Here is a 21,787-nt window from a genome sequence, read left to right as displayed (position 1 = left end):
CCAAAGTTATTTGGTGTTTCAATATATATTATGCCACCCTATTAAAGTGCACTAAATCCTAGACGAACATTCCTTGGACACAATTTTTTATTTTTTATTTTTTTTTTAGCAGAAGGAGGTAGAGAATATAAATATTTCAATTCCTAGGTTTTTGGAAAGGAAAAATGAAGCCCAGATTAAAAAACCCAGATGTTTTGAGGCAAATGTAAATTAAAGCTTTGAAGTTGGAGATCTTAAAATATTATACAAGGTAAGCTATAAAGTTAAACATGCTTGCTAAAATATTTTTTTAAAGTGCTGTTTAAATTAAAAAGTAAATATCCACCTCATCTCTGACTTCTAAAAATTACCTAGAGTTTGACTGATAAGACTTTGGCCTTAATCTATCTTACTATGGCATAAGCCTAAAATTTCTGATAAGTTCCAACAACTAAAGTATGTGGCTCTTATAGCAGAATTTTGCTCAATTTATAAGCTTAGAGCAGAAACCTCTTCAGTGGAGGATAGCAACCATGGGTTAGATAAATGATGGTTGAATGATGGTGTCTAAACTCTGAGCTAGAGTATCATTCTGGCTCTGCCTGTATATTTTTGTGTGACCTTAGATAAGTCACTCTACTTTTCTCTCAAATTTCTCTTCTTACAGGGAGATAACAATCATAAAAATGACTGGAAACTACCACTTCGCTGAGAGCTTTTTGTTTAAAGGTCTGAGGATAAATACCAGTCATAAGGTCCAGCAAACCTCTTTCAGAGGAAACTGAACTTCTTGAGGACAGGGAACTTTTTTCTTCTTTGAATCAGCAGTATCTTATTTGTATTTCTGTAATACAGTTCCTGGCCTATAAAAAGGTGTCAATAAACGTAAATTTATTAGTGTTTTTAGGCAGATTGCAATCTTGGCAGACCACTGCCTCTTAAGTCTCTTTTCTGTGATCCTTTCATACGCGGCATGCAAAAGGCTGCCACTCTTTGCTCTGGGATAAGTACCTAAGGCATTTACTTAAAAATACCCAAGTCTAGAGAAATAATTTTTTTGTCTTTAGAGCACCATTTCCTTTCCCGAGGTATTGCACCCCAGGCTTGGGATCTGGGTCCGCAGGCTACAGGGAAGAGTTCGGTACGGGAAGCTCATCCTCCCACCCTCTGATTGGCCGGCTCCCACTCCACTCACGTGCTCGCGTCTCTGATTGGCCTCCATGGCACCCCCGCCTCGGCCCGCGACTACTTTGTGTGCCTGGGCTGCGCGCTCAGGTCGTCCGGCTCAGCTCGCCGTCTGGGCTTGACTGGTCTAGCTCTTCGGCCCACTGCTCTGCATCGCGGGCGCCAGGAATTTCCCGAGTCCGAGCGGGTAGGAAGCATCCTAGGGAAAAACCCTCTCCCCCACCCCCGCCCCATGTTCTCTTTCCCGTACTGAATAAACTTCCGCTTCGGAGGGGCTGTTGCAGCCGTGGGTCGGGGGAGAGGCCAGGCACCGAACTCGGGCCCTCGTGGCGGGGGGGTGGGGGTGGGGGTGGGTGGGTCTTTCTGTCGGGGCGAATGTGGAAGACCAGCTCTCACAAGATAAAACAGGGCTTCGCTAGTCGCATGTGGCTGCGATGCCATTCTATGATCGTGCTGCAAGCTGCAGCGGAGCGGCCAGACCTGGGCTGCAGGGGCTGAGCAGCAGCGATCACTCCTGAAAAGTAGCAAGGAGCCTGTTCCACATCTCCAATACCAGTGCTCCTTAGGGCCGCGGGCAGAACTGGCACGGGCCGGTCCGTTTCCCGGCGGTAGAGAATACGGCATTTCCCGGAGGTGGCGCTCCCGGGAGTGGAGAGCCCGGCTCCACTCGCGCCCCCTTTAGCCTCCGGCCTTCAGGCGGTAGAGGGCGGCCTACGCTCGTGTCGGAGCCGGCGTTCGCGCGCACAGCTGCTGCCCTGCTGGAAGTCTCCGGGTCCCGCTGTAGCCCGCAACTCAGCCGGGCGGTGGATGCTGCGGCTACGTTATCAACGGGCGCGGCGAGAAGGGGGCAGCGAGAAGCCCTGGCAGATGCCGGGGTCCCCGTAGGTGGCAGCGGCCAGCGCATGCGCGCCTTCTCCTAGAAGCCTGGAACGCTGAGGGGCGCGCGCCCCCATTCGCGCGCGCACGCTTGCTCTAGCCGAGGCTTCCCCGCCTGCGCTCGTTGTCAGAGCCGCTCCGGCGCGTGCGCGTGTTATCTCCGGCCGACCGGAGTAGCCGGCTTCCCTACGCTCCAGGCCCCCGCCCACCGCCGCCCCCTCCCAGCCCCGGGCCGACCCGTCCCCTTCCTTTCCTTGCGGAATGGGGCCGGCGTTGCTCGGGGTCGCGCACCCGGGACCCGGCTCGCGCTCGGTCTCGCGCTGTCAGCGACTGCTTGGCTCGCGCCGCCTCGCGCTCTCCCTCAGTCAGTGGCGCCGAAGGCTCCGTTAAGCAGCGGCGGCGGCGGCGGTTCCTGTTTCCGTTTCTTCCTCTCCCTTCAGTCGGGAATAGCATCCTCCACCCAGCCACCCCTCCCACTACCCCAACGCGGGGCAGCTGCGGCTGAGGACTGTAGCGGCGGCGGCGGCGGCGGCGACTGGGGAACGGCGGAGACCGCCTCTGCTCCCGCCTCGGGTAAGGGGGCGTTTGGGAGCCGGGCCACGCACGTCTCGGGGTCTGGGGCTGGGCGAGCGCGGGATCTCAGGAGGCTCCGGGGAGGTGCCTGACGGCCGTCGCTGCTCTTTTTCCCCAGGCAACCCCCGGGCCTGTTGCTGCCACTGCTGTTGCTTATCCAGCGGCTCCGGGGAAAGTGGGGAGGGAGCCCCCGGGACCCTCTGGTGGGTGCCTTTGCGCTGCCCGGGGGGCGCGGGCAGGGGGCTAGGGGCGCCTGCCGCCCCGGCCGGGACGTGGAGCGGCGTGGCGGCTGCCCTCGGCGTCAAGCATCCTTGGTTAGGGAAGGGGCCGAAGCCGAGGAGAGGAGAAGGGATGGGGGCGGGGGTGGGAGGTGTCCCTCTTCTCTCCTCTACACCTACCTACCCTTTCGCCAGCAACTCGCTCCATGTTGTCACAGACAGTGGGGAAGAGCATGCCTGTGCGTTAGGGGCTTTCGTGAGGGGTTCTTCGGCTGGAAATCGGGGAGTGGACCCGTGCAAACATCCGCTCCAGGCGAGGGGCCAGTGCCAGGGCAGTGCACGGTGTGAGTGCCGCTGCACCCCCGTTTGATGTGGAAATGATGAGTTTGCGGCTTTAGAGTATCTAAACTTATTTGGGAAGGTTAAATGAGTCCCTGTTTATTAGTTAAAGGTTTGTCCTGCAAGAGTGAGTGGGCTGTCGTGTGCAGCACCTGTTTTTCTCTCACAGCGGGGTTTGCAATCCTCAGCCACACAGAACGTCGGAGACGCAGTGTATTTCTTAAGTTAAATGGCAGTGTCATGGTTAAAATTTATCCCTGGTGAGCTTTAGCGTTTTGCTGTATATTAGACTTTTGACTGAGGCCTTGGATAGAGGCAGGGAGAGGTGTTGTTTCTTCTTGCCATGTTTGAATTAATTTACAGTTGACTTAAGCCAACTAAAGAAAGTGGACCTGGGAAAGCCAGAATCTCCTAAAGAAACCCCAAACCTCAAGGGAACGCAGACCAAATTTCTACAAAAGTTTTCTATCAGTTTACAATTAAACTCATCACAAGTAACTGATTGAACTTTGGCTTGGCTCTCTTTAGAAACTGCAGGCAAGGTTTAATTATAGTTTCTTTTCCCCCTGTTATTCTTGGGGTTAAGTGCATATTTATTTTCTTGATTAAATTTTGTCTTTATGCATACTTCTTTTAAAGGGTGCATCATATAAGAAACATTTTAGGAGAGAAATTTGCAGCACTATAGAGTTTTACTGAAGTATAAGCTGTATTCTCTCTTCTTCAAAATAAGTTAAAATTAACCTAAAATCCTATGCCGTATAATAAGGCTGCATACATTGCTAACCTTGTGAAATATACCATAAAATGTATATAGAGAGTCTTAATTACTTGATTTATAACTACTACAATAGTAGGGATAGGGTGGGAATTCAAACATTTGAAATTGTGATTTTACAGCTTAGTATGTAAAAATGCAGGGACTTAGAAATGAATAGGATTTAAGGAACATAGAAGGATGGTTTGGAGGCATGAATTTTCCTTTTCCTGCTTTATAAACTGAGAATTCTTGAATTGCTGAACAGCTGGAATGAAAGTTGCATAGATTGCAGAAACATGCAAAATGTGTCTTTGATCAAGTAGTGAGTTAACATGAAGAGTATGTTGTGGTTTATTAGGCTGGTGATTCAAAATAATTTCCATAAAATAAAGCATTATATAGATTGTATTTTAGGATGTTCTTAAATTGAAAGTCACTTGAAGTTGTTTTCCTACAAGTCAGTTTTATTTGAGACATATGGAATTGAAAAAACAGTACCTCTGATTACATTCTACAGTGTTTGGTTACAAATTTTAACTAGTTATTTTAAGGAATTGGAGTGTCTTTAAAAGTGGTGAATTTTGAAATTGCTAGTGGCTTGGAAAAACTTGTGTTTCTTACTTGTTTATTTTTTTAAGTGCAGTTATATCAGTAGGTTGGTCTGGAGGGGGAGCTAGTGCCAAAGCAAAGCATGGCTTAATATATGTTTGAACTTTTAAAACACCCCAAACTGGATTTTTATGACCAGAAGAAACATAAACTTAATTTTTAGTTAAAAGAATAAGGGAATTTTTATATGGATGTATATCTGTAGATAGTTATTTGTGGAGCATATATATATATATATATATATACATATATATATATGTATATATATATATATATATATAATATTACAAATTAGTTAAAAATTTCTTTCATGATCTGAAATAATGGGAAGTAAATGTGTAACGTTTATTGAATTTCTCATTTAAAATCTCTGAAAATATGCCCCCAAACTTAAGGGTGTATGATAGTAGTTTCTTAACCTTCTTGTGCATTGCATCAGAAAGGAAAGAGTATATGTTGACCCTTTGTGCATGTTGCATCTTCTTAAATTTTTTCTTTATAATATCTACAGTCCTAAAATTTCAAAAGAGCTTCAAGTAGAGTCTTATAAGAGCCAAGACATCAAGTGTGTAGTAAGCTAGGTATTTATCAAAAGTAGAGATACTTTTAATAAAGAAATGGGTCCTTCAGACATCTGGAGAGCAGGATCCCAAGGTCACTTCTTAACCTCTCTCTCCTGCAGTGTAATGCAGTGAGTCCAGAGGATCTGTGAAGTTGAACTTGTGCCTTTGAATATGAAGCAGTTATTTTTTGATCTGTGGCACTTTATTTAGGTTTCTGAACTGTAATCAGTTCGATTTTGATTTTACTTCTCACAGTTCACATATTCTTCAAATTCAAGGGTAGAATTGATAGTATGTATATTAAAATCAATAGAATATTTCGTTTTCTGAGGGTAGTGGTTTGGTTGGTTGTTCGCCATTGCTCTTCATTGTGTAAATAGAATTTCAGTGCTGCTAAAATAAAAAATAGATTCTTTGAAAAAAATTAAAATATCTGTAAGATACGGAATAGTGAGGTGTTTACTATATTTAAGGGGTTAATGCTGTAAATTAATCAGTTTTATAAGACATTCTAGAATATTTTTATATATCTTTTTTCATTTCTTTAATGATTATTTTTGATTTACTATAAAGTACATTTTAGTAAATCTCTTGGTTTAATTAAATGGTGAACACACCCATTTCATATTATAGCACATTTATAAAAGCAAAAGAAAGTGTTTTCATTTCATAATCATAAGAGTAAATATAAAAATAAACATGTAAATAAGTTTCTTTACTTAAAAATAAAACAAAACTAAGATTCTAAACAACTCTGAAACCAGAAGTATTGCTTTTATAGTAATTTTCTACTCTGCTTCAGTACTGGTCCTATTGGTACTTTTCAGATGAAACATCAACTTCCAGTCTTCTGCAGTCAACAGTAGTATAGTAGGTGTAGGATTTAGAGGACTGCTACAAGACTTCCCTTTGTTCTCCTCTTGATGATTCTTTGGCTTATATTTCTGTACCAAATAGTATATGGTTTTGCAGTTTGAATTGTTATTAAATTGTAGTTTGTTATAATGAGAAAAACATGTTTAAAAGTAAGAGATGTTTACAACTGATTTTTTTAAAAAAACCCTTTTAAAATTCCGAACAGAAGAATGTTATATGGGGATGTGTATGCATTTAAGATATATATATATATGTATATATATGTGTATATATATATGTATATATATATATATAAACAGATTAGTCTCAAGTCTCAACCTTCCTTTCTCTCTACATTCTACTCTTCTGCCTACATCTCCCCTTCTCCAGCCACCCTCCATCATCCCACAGTTTTCTCCTTGGAATAATTAGGAATCAAACCAATAAAATGAATCATATCATTCACTTGGCATAGCTTTTTCTTCCTTGATTAAATGGCTTTATATCAATCTGTACAATATTCTAAACATATAGCTTAGACTATACAATACTGTAGATTTTCCTTTTAATGGAAGAAGAGCACATAAGGGCCCAAGGGGTTTATGCCATGTATTTCAATCTAAGAGTTATTCATACTCTTTACAGAAAGTAGAGCTATAGGGTTAATTTCATTTACGTTTTTAAAAAAATAGACTTTATTTGCTAAAACCCAATACCACACTCATTTACTACATTTAAAAAATATCTTTTGTGATAGTTTTTTTTGTGAGAAAATGACATGCGAAGGGGAAATGTGTTTTGAATTTTAAGTTTTTTAAAAAATTGACAAATTATATCAATATAAGGCTAGTACAGATGTAGTTCAAACTTGCCTTTGCCGTCGTTCTCTTTTGCGCTGGTCTGTAGTATAACCTCTTCATTAAAGCACTGGAATAAAACTTTGGAGATCACTACTGAAATGCTCCCTATATTTGTTATATCTTAGAACTTGGATTTTTTTTTAATTAAACTGATTCAGGGATAAACTGAGTAAACGTGACGTAACATTTATGTTAAGAAGATCAGACTTAGCATTTCTACTTGTCACAGCCTCTGTGACTGGTTAGTGTAAATAAAGTTCACATTACAAAATAAATAATAAAGTGTTGATACTAATCTTAGATGTAAATGGGAAATTAAGCTCATGTTTATTTTACAATCTGAGTTATGAGAAGCATTACATGATATGAACTTTAAATGCTGTAACTTTCTGATTATAAATGAACAAAAGTAAAGTGAAAATGGGAGATTGTTCTATTTGATTTACCGCAAATATACAACTAAAATGAACCTGTTTTGTGTCTGTAAATATTCATTTAAGACTGTTAATGAACCATGAATGAGTTTTAAATTTATACTAATTTATGGCTGGTTATTTACATTATATCCCTTAGATGAGATAAATGCCATTTAATATGCCATTAATACCTAGAGCCAGAGTAAATTTGCCTGTAGTAAAAAAAATGATATTTACAAACCATCAAACTGTAAAAGCATACCAATGTTATTAAATAACTTAACATTCCATTTCTAAAATCACTTGTATAATTTTTAAAATATAATTTGTTGTAATATCTTGATAAAGTAGTAAAGGTGGAAAAATATAGTTTGTAGCTTTGGGACAGTCAGTGAAGGGAGGGGGGTTGAGAGGGGGGGTGTACTGGTTGATGAGCCTGCCTTATTTGGAGCTGAGGGAGATTTCTTCTTCAGTTTTTTCCTCTCCGTCCACTTCCTTCTTCTCCCTGTTTGTTGTCTTTCCTCTCCCAACAGTGGTGGAAAATGTGGGAGTTTACTATCTTTGTAGGGTTTTTTTTCCTTAGAGTTCATAGAACGTTTCCCAGTACAACATTAGCTTTTATGTTACAATAAGTTTATTATAATGATTTCATTTTCTTTTGCAGCAGTAGGCAAGAGACTTGAAGAAATTCAGTTGATGTGGGGTTCAATATTATTTATTAAAAATGATTTTGTAACTCCATATAAAAAGGGGTATGGGAGATGTTGGTTCATTGTTAAGGGTCCTGTATCAGTCACATTCTACTTACTGTTTCGTATATGGTAATCCCTTCTTCCAGGTTCTTGGAATGCAGTCTCATGCCTCCTCTGTTATTTCTGTCTTCATCTATGGAGTCTTCATCTACGGAGTTTCTGAATACAAGGAATTGTTTTTAGAATATCTCTTCACCTTCTTCGTGTCCCTCATTGCAATAACATAATGTAAAAAAAAAAAAAAGTCCCAAACAATAAAAACCTGTGTCCACTGAAGAGAACCAGCTCTGAAACTAAAATGAACAGCAGTGTTCTCCATTCATGGCAGTAGTTTTAGCAGATTTAAGCCAGTTATTGTGGAAAGTTCACAAGGAGAAAGTGTATGTTTGATAATTAGGACCCTAATCATTAGAGATCTGACTGATTCGATTTCTTTAACACATGGAATTGTACTTATACCTGAAAGAGATGTATTCAGTAGAGATTGTTATTTTTTGTGTGTCTTGAGTTTTGTGAATAACTACTTAATTCAGTCAGTTACCAAATGGCAAAAGATTGTAATTTTGAGAAAATCTGTTCTTTAAAATTACAGCTTAAGCCAGGCTAAATATTTTGTTTTCTTTTTATAAGTTTCAGATATTTCTTCCTTATTTATTTATTTATTGTATATGTGTGTGTGTATATATATATTTTTTGTTTTTTTATTGGAGTAAAATTGCTTTAAAAGGTTGTGTTAGTTTCTGTTGTACAATGAAGTGAATCAGCTATTTGTATACCTATATCCCCTCCCTCTTGGACCTCCTTCCCATCCCCCCCATCCCACCCACCTAGGTCGTCACAGCACTGAGCTGAGCTCCCTGTGCTATACAAGCAGGTTCCCACTAGCTATCTGTTTTACACATGGTAGTGTATTTATGTCAAACCTAATTTCCCAATTCGTCCCACCCTCCCCTTGCCCACCCTGTGTCCACATGTCCGTTCTCTACTGCTCTATTCCTGCCCTACAAATAGGTTCATCTGTACCATTTTTCAAGATTCCACGTATATGTGTTAATATACGATATTTGTTTTTCTCTTTCTGGCTTACTTCACTCTGTATGACAGACTCTAAGTCCAACCACATCTCTAAAATGACCCAATTTCATTTCTTTTTATGGCTGAGTAATATTCCATTGTATATATATGTACCACATCTTCTTTATCCATTCATCTATCATTGGACATTTAGGCTGTCTCCATGTTCCAGCTATTGTAAATAGTGCTGCAGTGAACACTGGGGTGCATGTGTCCTTTTGAATTATGGTTTTCTCAGGGTATATACCAAATAGTGGGATTGCTGGGTCATATGGTCTATTTTTAGTTTTTTAAGGAACCTCCATACTGTTCTCCATAGTGGCTGTATCAATTTTCAGTCCCACCAACAATGCAAAAGGGTTCCCTTTTCTCCACACCCTCTCCAGCATTTATTGTTTGTAGATTTTTTGATGATGGCCATTCTACCTGGTGTGAGGTGATACCTCATTGTAGTTTTGATTTACATTTCTCTAATAATTAGTGAAGTTGAGCTTCTTTTCATATGCATCTTGGCCATCTGTATGTCTTCTTTGGAGAAATGTCTATTTAGGTCTTCTGCCCATTTTTTAATTGGGTTTTTTTGTTTTTTTGATATTGAGCTGCATGAGCTATTTGTATATTTTGGAGATAAATCCTTTGTCTGTTGCTTTGTTTGCAAACATTTTCTCCCATTCTGAGGGTTGTCTTTTTGTCTTGTTTATGATTTCCTTTGCTGTGCAAAAGCTTTTAAGTTTCATTAGGTCCCATTTGTTTATTTTTGTTTTTACTTCCATTACTCTATGAGGTGGGTCAAAAAAGATCTTGCAGTGGTTTATGTCAAAGAGTGTTTTTCCTCTAAGAGATTTATAGTGTCCGGTCTTACATTTAGGTCTCTCTAATCCATTTTGAGTTTATTTTTGTGTATGGTGTTAGGGAGTGTTCTAATTTCATTCTTTTACATGTAGCTGTCTAGTTTTCCCAGCACCACTTATTGAAGTGGCTGTCTTTTCTCCACTGTATGTTCTTGCCTCCTTTGTCATAAATTAGGTAACCATATGTGCTTGGATTTATCTCTGGGCTTTCTATCCTGTACCATTGATCTATATTTCTGTTTTTGTGCCAGCACCATACTGTGTTGATTACTGTAGCTTTGTAGTGTAGTTTGAAGTCGGAGACCCTGATTCCTCCAGCTCCATTTTTCTTTCTCAAGAATGCTTTGGCTATTCAGGGTCTTTTGTGTTTCCATACAAATTGTAACATTTTTTGTTCTAAATCTGTACAAACTGCCATTGGTAATTTGATGGGGATTGCATTGAACCTGTAGATTGCTTTGGGTAGTATAGTCTTTTTCACAATACTGATTCTTCCAGTCCAAGAGCATGGTATATTTCTCCATCGGTTTATGTCATCTTTGATTTCTTTCATCAGTGTTTTATAGTTTTCTGAGTACAAGTCTTTTGCCTCCTTAGGTAGGTTTATTCCTAGGTATTTTATTCTTTTTTTGTGATGGTAAATGGGATTGTTTCCTTAATTTCTTCTTCTGATTTTTCATTGTTAGTGTATAGGAATGCCAGAGATTTCTGTGCATTAATTTTGTATCCTGCAACCTTACCAAATTCATTGATTAATTCTGGTAGTTTTCTGGTGGCATCTTTAGGATTTTCTATGTATAGTATCATATCATCTGCAAACAGTGACAGTTTTACTTCTTCTTTTCCAATTTGTGTTCCTTTTATTTCTTTTTCTTCTCTGATTGCTGTCGCTAGGACTTCCAAAACTATGTTGAGTAAGAGTGGCGAGAGTGGACATCCTTGTCTTGTTCTTGATCTTAGAGGAAGTGCTTTCAGTTTTTCACCATTGAGTATGATGTTTCCTGTGGGTTTGTCATATATGGCCTTTATTATATTGAGGTAAGTTCCCTCTATGCCCATTTTCTGGAGAGTTTTTATCATAAATGGGTGTTGAATTTTGTCAAAAGCTTTTTGTGAGTCTATTGAGATGATCATATGGTTTTTATTCCTTAATTTGTTAATATGGTGTTTCACATTGATTGATTTGTGTATATTGATGAATCCTTGCATTCCTGGGATAAATCCCACTTGATCATGGTGTATGATCCTTTTAATATGTTGTCGGATTCTGTTTGCTAGTATTTTGTTCAGGATTTTTGCATCTACGTTCATGAGTGATATTTGTCTATAATTTTCTTTTTTTGTGATATCTTTTTCTGGTTTTGGTATCAGGGTGATGATGGCTTCATAGAAAGAATTTTGGAGTGTTCCTCCCTCTGCACTTTTTTGGAAGAGTTTGAGAAGGATAGGTGTTAGCTCGTCTCTAAATGTTTGTTAGAATTTGCCTGTGAAGCCATTTGGTCCTGGACTTTTGTTTGTTGGAAGATTTTTAATTACAGTTTCAATTTCATTACTTGTGATAGGTCTGTTTATATTTTCTAATTCTTCCTGGTTCAGTCTTGGAAAATTGTACCTTTCCAAGAATTTGTCCGTTTCTTTGTGGTTGTCCATTTTATTGGCATATAGTTGTTTGTAGTAGTCTCTTATAATCCTTTGTATTTCTACGGTGTCACTTGTGATTTCTCCTTTTTCGTGTCTGATTTTATTGATTTGCGTCCTCTCCCTTTTTTTCTTGATGAGTCTGGCTAAATGTTTATGAGTTTTGTTTATCTTCTCAAAGAACCAACTTTTAGTTTTATTGATCTTTGCTATTGTTTTCTTCGTTTCTATTTCATTTATTTCTGCTCTGATCTTTATGATTCCTTTCCTTCTACTGACTTGGGTTTTCTTTGTTCTTCTTTCTCTAGTTGCTTTAGGTGTAAGGTTAGATTGTTTATTTGAGATTTTTCTTGTTTCTTGAGGTGAGATTGAATTGCCATAAACTTCCCTCTTAGAACTGCTTTTGCTGTGTCCCACAGGTTTTGGGTCATCGTGTTTTAATTGTCATTGTTTGTATGCATTGTTTTATTTCTTCTTTGATTTCTTCAGCGATCTCTTGGTTATTTAGTAGTGCACTATTTAGCCTCCATGTATTTGTGTTTTTTACAGTTTTTTCTTTTCCTGTCATTGATTTCCAGTCTCATAGCGTTGTGTTCAGAAAAGATGCTTGATACGATTTCAATTTTCTTAAATTTTCTGAGGCTTGATTTGTGACCCAAGATGTGATCTATCCTGGAGAATGTTCTGTGTGCACTTGAGAAGAAAGTGTATTCGGTGACTTTTGGGTGGAATGTTCTATAAATATTAAATCTGTTTGGTCTGTTGTGTCATTTAAAGCTTGTGTTTCCTTATTTATTTTCTGTTTGGATGATCTGTCCATTGGTGTAAGTGGGGTATTAAAGTCCCCTACTATTATTGTGTTACTGTTGATTTCCCCTTTTATGGTTGTTAGCATTTGCCTTATGTATCGAGGTACTCCTGTGTTGGGTGCATAAATATTTATAATTGTTACATCTTCTTGGATTGATTCCTTGATCATTTTGCAGTGTCCTTCGTTATCTCTTGTAACAGTCTTTATTTTAAAGTCTATTTTATCTGATACGAGTAAAAGAAAGCTACTCCAGCTTTCTTTTGGTTTCCATTTGCATGGAGTATCTTTCTCCATCCCTTCACTTTCATTCTGTATGTGTCCCGAGGTCTGAAGTGGGTCTCTTGTAGACAGCATGTATATGGGTCTTGTTTTTGTATCCATTCAGCCAGTCTGTGTCTTTTGGTTGGAGCATTTAATCCATTTACATTCAAGGTTATTATTGATATGTATATTCCTATTACCATTTTTTAAATTGTTTTGGGTTTGTTTTTGTGGGTCTTTTTCTTCTCTTGTGTTTCCTGCGTAAAGAAGTTCCTTTAGCATTTGCTGAAAGCTGGTTTGGTGGTGCTGAATTCTCTTAACTTTTGCTTGTCTGTAAAGCTTTTGATTTCTCTGTTGAATCTGAATGAGATCCTTACTGGGTAGAGTAATCTTGCTTGTGGGTTTTTCTCTTTCATCCCTTTAAGTATATCCTCCCACTCCCTTCTGGCCTGCAGAGTTTTTGCTGAAAAATCAGCTGATCACCCTATGGGGATTCCTTTCTATGTTATTTTTTGCTTTTCCCTTGCTGCTTTTAATATTTTTTCTTTGAACTTAATTTTTCTTAGTTTGATTAATATGTGTCTTGGTGTGTTTCTCCTAGGGTTTATCCTGTGTGGGACTCTCTGCGTTTCCTGGACTTGGGTGACTGTTTCCTTTCCCATGTTAGGGGAAGTTTTCCACTATAATCTCTTCAAATATTTTCTCAGATCCTTTCTTTTTCTCTTTTTCTGGGACCCGTATAATTCGAATGTTGGTGCGTTTAGTGTTGTCTCAGAGGTCTCTGAGATTGTCTTCAATTCTTTTCATTCTTTTTTCTTTATTCTGCTCCTCAGCAGTTATTTCCACCATTCTGTCTTCCAGCTCACTTACTCGTTTTCTGCCTCAGTTATTCTGTTATTGATTCCTTCTCGTGTATTTTTCATTTCCGTTATTGTGTTGTTCATCTCTGTTTGTTTGTTCTTTAGTTCTTCTAGATCTTTGTTAAACATTTCTTGTATTTTCTCAATCTGTGCCTCCATTCTATTTCTGAGATTCTGGATCATCTTTACTATCATTACTCTGAATTCTTTTTCAGGTAGATTGCCTACTTCCTCTTCACTTATTTGGTCTTGTAGGTTTTTACCTTGCTCCGTTATTTTGCTATCTCATTTTTTAAAAAAATTTTTTGGTGGGTGGGGTTGTGTTCCTGTTTTACTGGTTGTTTGGCCTGAGGCTTCCAGCACTGGAGTTCCTAGGCTGTTGGGTGGAGCTGGGTCTTGGTGCTGAGGTGAGGACCTCTGGGAGACCTCACTCCGATGACTATTCCCTAGGGTCTGAGGTTCTCTGTTAGTCCAGTGGTTCGGTCTCGGAGCTCCCATTGGAGGAGCTCCGGCCTGACCCCTGGCTCATGAACCAAGATCTTGCAAGCCACGTGGGGTGGCAAGAAAAGAAAAAAAAAGAAGAAAGGAATGAAAAAAAAGGAGCAGAACAATAACAAAGAGTAAAAAATAAAATAAGGTTAGAAAAGTAACAGATATGTTAGAAAGAATGAAAAAGTAAAAATATAGATGAACCAATAACTGGAAGGTAAAACAGAGCCATAATAGTAAAAAAGAGGAGAAAAAAAAAAAGCCAGAAAAGGCCTTGACTGTGGGTGGTGGGGCTTAGGCAGGGGTGAGGTTTAGGCAGTGGGCGGGGCCTATGCTTAGGACCCACAGGGCCTGAAAAGGCTCTGGGGGATGTGGGGGATGGGGCTTAGGCTCAAGGCAGCAGGAGGGACCCAGGAGTGCCTTTGGCCTTGGAGGGCAGAGGACCAGGTCCAGGACCCCAGCAGCTCACTGGGCCCAAGTGGGTGGGGAAATGCTAGGTGTGTTCCCCCCGATCCTCCGATCTGGAGGGCACCCCCCCGTTGGCCTCTCTTCTTCTTTCCCCCCTCCCTTCCTCCTATGCTCCTAAGACCCATGTGGCCGGAGGGGTCCTGAGAGGCAGGGGACCAGACCCAGAAGCCCAACAGGCTTCCTGGGGCCGAGCAGCTGGGGGGAATGCCTGCAGCACTTCCCCTGATCCCCCGGCCCTCGAGGGTCCCCCTGTCCGCCTCTCCTACTCTTCCCCCTTCCTCCCTCCCGCCCATGCCCCTAGAACCCCCGAGGCCAGAGGGGGCCCCAGACTATGGAGGGGGCAAGGCCGCAGAGCCCAGCAGGCTTCCTGGGGCCCGAGTGGGCAGGGGAAATGCCGTCCACACCTCCCCTGATCCTCTGATCCCGGAGGGCCCCTCCCTAATCCGCCTCTCCTCTTCTTCCCCTGCCTCCCTCCTACACCCCTAGGACCAACGTGGCCCAGAGGGGGGCCTTGGAGGGCGGAGGACCCGGCCTGGGAGCCCCGCAGGCTTCCTGGGGCTGACTGGGCGGGGGAAATGATAGGCACGCTCACCCTGATCCTCCAAGCCCCTGAGGGTCCTTCTAGGTGTTAGAACCCCTCCCCCCTCCCAGCCACCCCTCAGGGGCACCGGTCCTGTCCGGCCCACACTTTTCCTCCCCCCTCGGTCCCCCCATGTCCTACCCGGTCACTTGGGGGTTTGTCCCATCTCCTTGGGTGTTGAGGTCCCCCACCAGCATCTGGCAGGTGCCCTAGTTGTGGGGAGATGCAAACTCTGAGTCCTCCTCCGCTGCCATCTTGACTGTAACCCCCTTTCTTTCTCTTTTAGAAAGTTTAGTGAAACTCTAGGGTTTAGGAGGGTGGTAGTTGAAGCTTTCAGGCCAAAAGGTCTTTCCTTAGCATTGGTAAAATGACCCTCAGCCATGAGAAATGTAGGTTTACTGAGTAATCCTGACTGCTTCCTCTGACGTGATTACAGACATCTGGGCCTTCACTAATTAAAACTGTTTATTTTTAAGGTCCAAACAGTAGAAGTATCAGCTTGATACTTATCGGTGTAAAGCATTCATAGAATGAGTGATGTAATGTTATTTTTAATTTGTAAGTAAATGAAGACTATGCTCGTTGTGCTGAGTAGGCTGAAGAGATGTATACCTAATAAGGATGTACAAATAATAAACTAAAGAAACTTGCTAATATGCAATTAGGAATGGTTCCTCTTAATGAAAGGACTCTTATTAGTGCTTATAATGGCACAAATTATAATGGTGAAAATGAAATCACCAAAGAATTCTGTTCTGGAGCAGTTTGTCAGATAACAGATAAAAGAGCACATCCTCTATTCTATAACTGTCTACAGAGGTTCACTTAGAGCCATGCAGAATCCTACCTAAAAGGAAATAGTGATCAATAACTAAAGTATTTTCACAAGAATCGTGCACATTTCTTCTGTGTATATTTGCATGGTACCTGTCACTTTCTCTTTCTATGGCAAATGTAAGGTTAGGAAGTATGGTACCTAACTTTTGGAAATTCTGAAGGGAAAGGATCTGAAGTTTGGAAAAAAGGCTGTTTTCCTCGTGTTTTACTGATGCTATTTGACATAAAATTTTTTGAGAACTCCACAGATGTAAAGCTAAAATCTGACTTATTTCATAGTAATTTTTTGGATAGCTTTATTGAAGTATAATTTATATACCATAAAATTCACAAGTTTTTATAAATTTATACAGCTGTACAACAGTTATCACAATCCAATTTTAGACCACTTTCACCTTACAGAAAGCTCCCTTTTGCCCGTTTGCCCAACCCGTGTTCCTACCCCCAGCTCCAGGCAACCCCTCGTCTGTATTTTGTCTCTATAGTTTTGCCGTTTCTAGAAATTTGACATTAACGGAATCATACAATATGTAAATTTTTGTGTCTGGCTCTTTTCACTTAGTATAGCCCTGTTTAGTAATTTGAAAGAATGGATAAAGTAGAAAAGCTTTGAACTTGGAATCAGGAGACTTGGATACTGGTGTTGGTTCTGCCACTCAGATGTGTAAACTTGGGTAGGCCATTTGTCCTCTTTGGGCCTCTGCTTCTTTCTCCATAAAATGAATTATTTTGATTTTCTTCTATTCCAGTTTTCACACCTGGGTAGACATTCACTGACCTTTCCCTAGAATGTACCTTAACTCTTCCCCTTAAGTGTAAACACTTTATGTCAACATATGTTTTTTCTGAATCAAAAACAAGGCTTATGGTCAAAGAGATGACTCAGCAATGGCAAATTTGAGATTGCCTTGAAAAATCAAGATGGCTGATTAAACTTTTTCTTGGGCATTTCTTAGTTCATGTGTACAACTTTTAGAATAGGGATAGTCTTAATTGCTGAGTTAATAATTGAGACTTTTGAAGAGAATAAAGGCAAAGTTGAATAATTGTCAGAGGTAGAGCTTTAAAAGTGATCGAAGCTTCTTATGAACATAGGAACAAATTATGCTTTTTAGTTATTTCTTTTGTTTTGGAAGTAGAAGGTGGGGTGGAGCAATTTTAGTTAAGTTTGAGCCAAGTCGGGCTCAAGGCAGCCAAGTGGGATTAGACTGTTTTGCAAAGAAGAACTGAAGGAAGTGTATGGCTACTGTTGGGAAGACTGTCCTAGGGCTCATCTGGAGGCAAAGCTGACATAATATTCAGGTGACAAATTAGGAAAAAAATATGTATACAGGGAATTAAAAAATATGGTTGTCGGGCTTCCCTGGTGGCGCAGTGGTTGAGAATCTGCCTGCCAATGCAGGGGACACGGGTTCGAGCCCCGGTCTGGGAAGATCCCATATGCCGCAGAGCAACTAGGCCCGTGAGCCACAATTACTGAGCCTGCGCGTCTGGAGCCTGTGCTCCGCAACAAGAGAGGCCACGATAATGAGAGGCCCGCGCAACGCGATGAAGAGTTGCCCCCACTTGCCGCAACTAGAGAAAGCCCTTGCACAGAAACAAAGACCAAACACACCCATAAATAATAAATAAATAATTTTAAAGAAAAAAAAAAGTAGAGGAATTTAAATTAAAAAAAATACGGTTGTCGCATAGCACAGGGAGATCAGCTCTGTGCTTTGTGACCACCTAGAGGGGTGGGATAGGGAGGGTGGGAGGGAGGGAGATGCAAGAGGGAAGAGATATGGGAACATATGTATATGTATAACTGATTCACTTTGTTATAAAGCAGAAACTAACACACCATTGTAAAGCAACTATACTCCAATAAAGATGTTAAAAATAATAATAAAAAATAAAATACAGGATATCCATTACATACAAATACTTCCATACAAGATACAACAAGTGTGAATGTAAGCACTCGGGAAATATCTGAAAAAAAAAGGTTGTGCATGTGTTTATGTATGTGTAGCAGGTATAGACAACTGACTGAGTAGGCTGGTATCAGGTATATTCCAAGGGGGTAATGTGCATTTTCAGTATAGTATAGTAAAAGATAGGGCATTGAATAACAACTAGCTAAATTTAAAAATAAGAGTACTGTGACTACTTTCAAATATTCAATAATTTTGACTCTTAGAAACTATCAGAGCTTTTTGTACCATCTATAATAGTAGGAAGTATGGCTATAAAATGATTGAACTTTTGCTTTTACCCAACATACTAGAACATATGAGTGGTAACCCACAGAGCAGGCACTGTGGAGGAGGGGAATGTAGCTATAAATATATTTTACTGATGGTGTCATCATAAGCAGCATAAGAAAATTTGTTTCATGCTTTATAGTCACACTTTTTGCTCAGAATGGTATTTTTAATAAATACCATGTCATCTAATTATCACCAAAAATATCCCCAAAGCAAACCTATATTAAATGAATGAAGATTTGTCACTTTTGACAGTATTATGAAGATTGTGTTAAGACTTATAAGGAGTTCCAAAAGTTGAATCCCAAAGCTTTTTATGCAATGGCAGCATTCTAGGAATAAGCATAAAGCTTTCTAAGGTGACTGTTTTTATGGCAACAATATTCTTTTGAATATATGCTATACCGTATATTTTTAAATGTCCCACTGAAGTTGTACTACATATAAAATACCTAAATATGAATTATGTAATTGGAAAAATTTCAGTGTAAAGGAAAGAGACACTTCTTTCTGTAACTTCTGAAGCTCCAAAATATTAAAGATGATCATCATTTGTATCTTCCCAGGGAATTTTAATTTTTAATAATAATAATAAGTGAGCAACTGTCAGAAGGTATAGCCATTTCTAGGTTTAGAATTCTTGTTCTTTTTTTTTTTTTTTTTTTTTTATTTATGGCTGTGTTGGGTCTTCGTTTCTGTGCGAGGGCTTTCTCTAGTTGCGGCAAGCGGGGGCCACTCTTCATCGCGGTGCGCGGGCCTCTCACTATCGCGGCCTCTCTTGTTGCGGAGCACAGGCTCCAGACGCGCAGGCTCAGTAATTGTGGCTCACGGGCCTAGTTGCTCCGCGGCATGTGGGATCTTCCCAGACCAGGGCTCGAACCCGTGTCCCCTGCATTGGCAGGCGGATTCTCACCCACTGCGCCACCAGGGAAGCCCCAGAATTCTTGTTCTTTATGTAGTTCTCTCAAATACTTGTTCTTAAGAAAATAGATACTAGGGATTTCTTGAATAATGAAATACTAATTTGATATTTAAGCAAAGTATCAGAACAAGAGTAGAACCGCATTAAAGCAGTAAAAATGATTAATTTAAAAGTTTTAGAAAACTTTTAAAGGGTGCTCCAAAATACTTACTTATATTTGTTAGCAATTCTTTTCTGCTTGACTTCCTACAGGGGCTATTTCAGCCCTTTTCTACCTCTTTCCTAGCCCCCAACAGCATACTGCTCTCAGACTTCGCAGGTTATTTCACTTACTTTTTTTTTTTTTTTTTGAAAAGTGTAAGAAGGTTAAGACCATCAAACAGAGGCTTCCTTAGCTTTGCTTTTTTTTATCTGTAAATTGTGTAATTTCCCCTCCTCTGTACCATTTGGTGTCAGGGATGTGTCCGTTAGGCTTTCATGACTACTTTTATCCCTGCTACCCTTTAGAATATAAGGTTCATTAGTTCACTCCTTTATCATTTTAATTTCAGTCTCCCCTAACAACATCTTTACTGGCCTAAAAAACAAAAAAGCAAACCCCAAACCACCTTTCCTTATTCTTTCTGTCACCTCCTGCCCTTCCCATCCCCGGCCTTTTTTGGTATTACCCACAGCCCAAAGAAAAAGCAATATGCCTATTTCAATTTTTCTACCCTCTTTTTCAGTAAAATCATTCTCTCTGTTGTTACCAGTGACCTTCTGAACTGCCAAATGGAGACTTTTTTTAGTATTAGTTTTTGCTTTTTAATTCTTCAGATTTGACACTGTGAATCCCTTTTCCTCCTTGCTTTTCCTTATAACTTTGTAGTCCTCCTGGTTCTCCTATATATTCTAGCAACTTTTCATTTACAAGGTCAACTTCTTTATTAAGTATTTGCCTTATACATTTTTCTTAATCTAGACTTTTTTCCTTGTAATGTTATCTGTTTTTTTGGCTTCAGTGAGTACCTGTTTCAGACAACTCCCACCCATATAGTAAATGTTGAACTTCAGTTTCCAGCTTGAGAGCTCCACTTGTTTGTTATTCAGTCAAGCTCAATGTGCTCATTTTCTTTCATCTAAAATGTATTATTCTTTCTAACTTTCCTTCCTTTATTGTTGGCTTATCCCTCCCATTTTCCAAACTTGAATTCTAAGTTATCTTTGAATTCCCGATCAGATCCATTCAGTTGTCAAGCTGTGAATACTATAGTGTTTCCCTACTTTATCTGCTCTTTTCTATTTCTTTTTTTTTTTAACCACAGAGGTTTAGGTTCTCATTACTACTAACATATAAATAATTATAATTTTGTAATTGCTATAATAGAGGGAGAGGAGGAAGAGGCGGTTCTACTAGGGTGTGATAGGTGGGGAAGGCTGTATTGAAAGGAAGTGACATTTAAGCTTAGCATCAAAGAATAAGTAGGGACATTCCAGGCAGGCAAACTGAGGAAAGACTTGCTAAAAGGTTATTATATGTTGTCAACTCATAAGACTTTTGCTTTAATCCTTACTGCATGTGGGTGTTTTTCCTATTGGCATGTGCTATTGCTTTTTTCAAATATTCGAACAATCTAAAACCAGAGTGACACAAAATAACATGTATCTGTATTACTTCACTTTGAGTGAGTAGTGTGGTAAAAATGTGAAGGGGTGAAAAGTGAGCACCATTTGCATTGAAGACTTAAGACTAAAATCTAAAGACTAAAATTTACATTAAAGGCTGTCTTTAATGTTCCTGACACTTGGAATGTAAATCTTTAATGGATAGCTGTTTTCAGTCCACCGTTGACCCTTGAACAAGTCAGGTTGGAACTGTCCAGGTCCACTTATACCTGTATATTTTCCAGTAGTAAATACTACAGTACTATAAGGTCTGTGGTTGATTGAATCTGTGAATGTGGAGGGACCGCAGATACGGAGGGCTGACTATAAATTATACTTGGATTAACCCATGCACGTCATTCAAGGGTCAGCTGTACTTATATATGGCTTTATCTTTTTTTTATTTTAAATAAATAAATTAATTTATTTATTTTTGTCTGCATTGGGTCCTCATTGCTGTGCACGGGCTTTCTCTAGTTGCAGTGAACGAGGGCTACTCTTCGTTGTGGTGCATGGGCTTCTCATTGCAGTGGCCTCTCTTTTTTGCCGAGCATGGGGTCTAGGCGCGCGGGCTTCAGTAGTTGTGGCACGTGGGCTCAGTAGTTGTGGCTCGCGGGCTCTAGAGTGCGGGCTCAGTAGTTGTGGCGCACGGGCTTAGTTGCTCCGTGGCATGTGGGATCTTCCCAGACCAGGGCTTGAACCTGTGTCCCCTGCATTGGCAGGCGGATTCTTAACCACTGCTCCACCAAGGAAGTCCTGGCTTTATCTTTTATTTTTGCCTCTTTCCACACATGTTTGATTGCCCTAAAAAATTTGTTTCATGCTTTATAGTCACACTTTTTGCTCAGAATGGTATTTTTATTGGGCTTGGTAATATCTTTATATTAATAGCCACTAATACTAAAAGTAAATTAACTGAAGGCCACAGCAAGTAAAGAGATGATTTACTATTTCTGTTCCCTTAGGGAAACAAAATGTTCTGTTCTTTTCAAATGGGAAGGATTAAAAACAACAACAATTCTAAAATGGTTAAAACAAGATGACTTTCTGGCTTTGTAAGTAGGAAGAACAGAGGTGGAGCAGTCCAGGAACAACCGGATCCAGAAATTTAAATGATG

The 21,787-nt window shown here is 40.0% G+C and overlaps 1 protein-coding gene across 8 annotated transcripts in view; it reads left to right on the top strand.

Moving 5' to 3' along the window:
* The first annotated feature begins 1,222 nt into the window (after nucleotides 1–1,222).
* The window catches only part of FUT8 (fucosyltransferase 8), a 318,121-nt gene continuing 297,556 nt past the window's right edge, over nucleotides 1,223–21,787 (top strand). For 5 of the 8 annotated variants that reach the window (XM_068543994.1, XM_068543968.1, XM_068543981.1 and 2 more), the window contains exon 1: nucleotides 1,550–2,613. The gene's annotated coding sequence lies outside the window, so the exon portion shown is untranslated. Of the gene's footprint in view, nucleotides 1,352–1,549; nucleotides 2,614–21,787 lie in introns of those variants that run through there. The other 3 variants (XM_068543973.1, XM_068543987.1, XM_068544009.1) reach the window with 3 other exon arrangements.

Source organism: Eschrichtius robustus, chromosome 1 (genome assembly GCF_028021215.1).
Source record: "Eschrichtius robustus isolate mEscRob2 chromosome 1, mEscRob2.pri, whole genome shotgun sequence".
Lineage (NCBI taxonomy): Eukaryota > Metazoa > Chordata > Mammalia > Artiodactyla > Eschrichtiidae > Eschrichtius > Eschrichtius robustus.
This window is presented reverse-complemented; position numbering and strand designations above follow the sequence as displayed.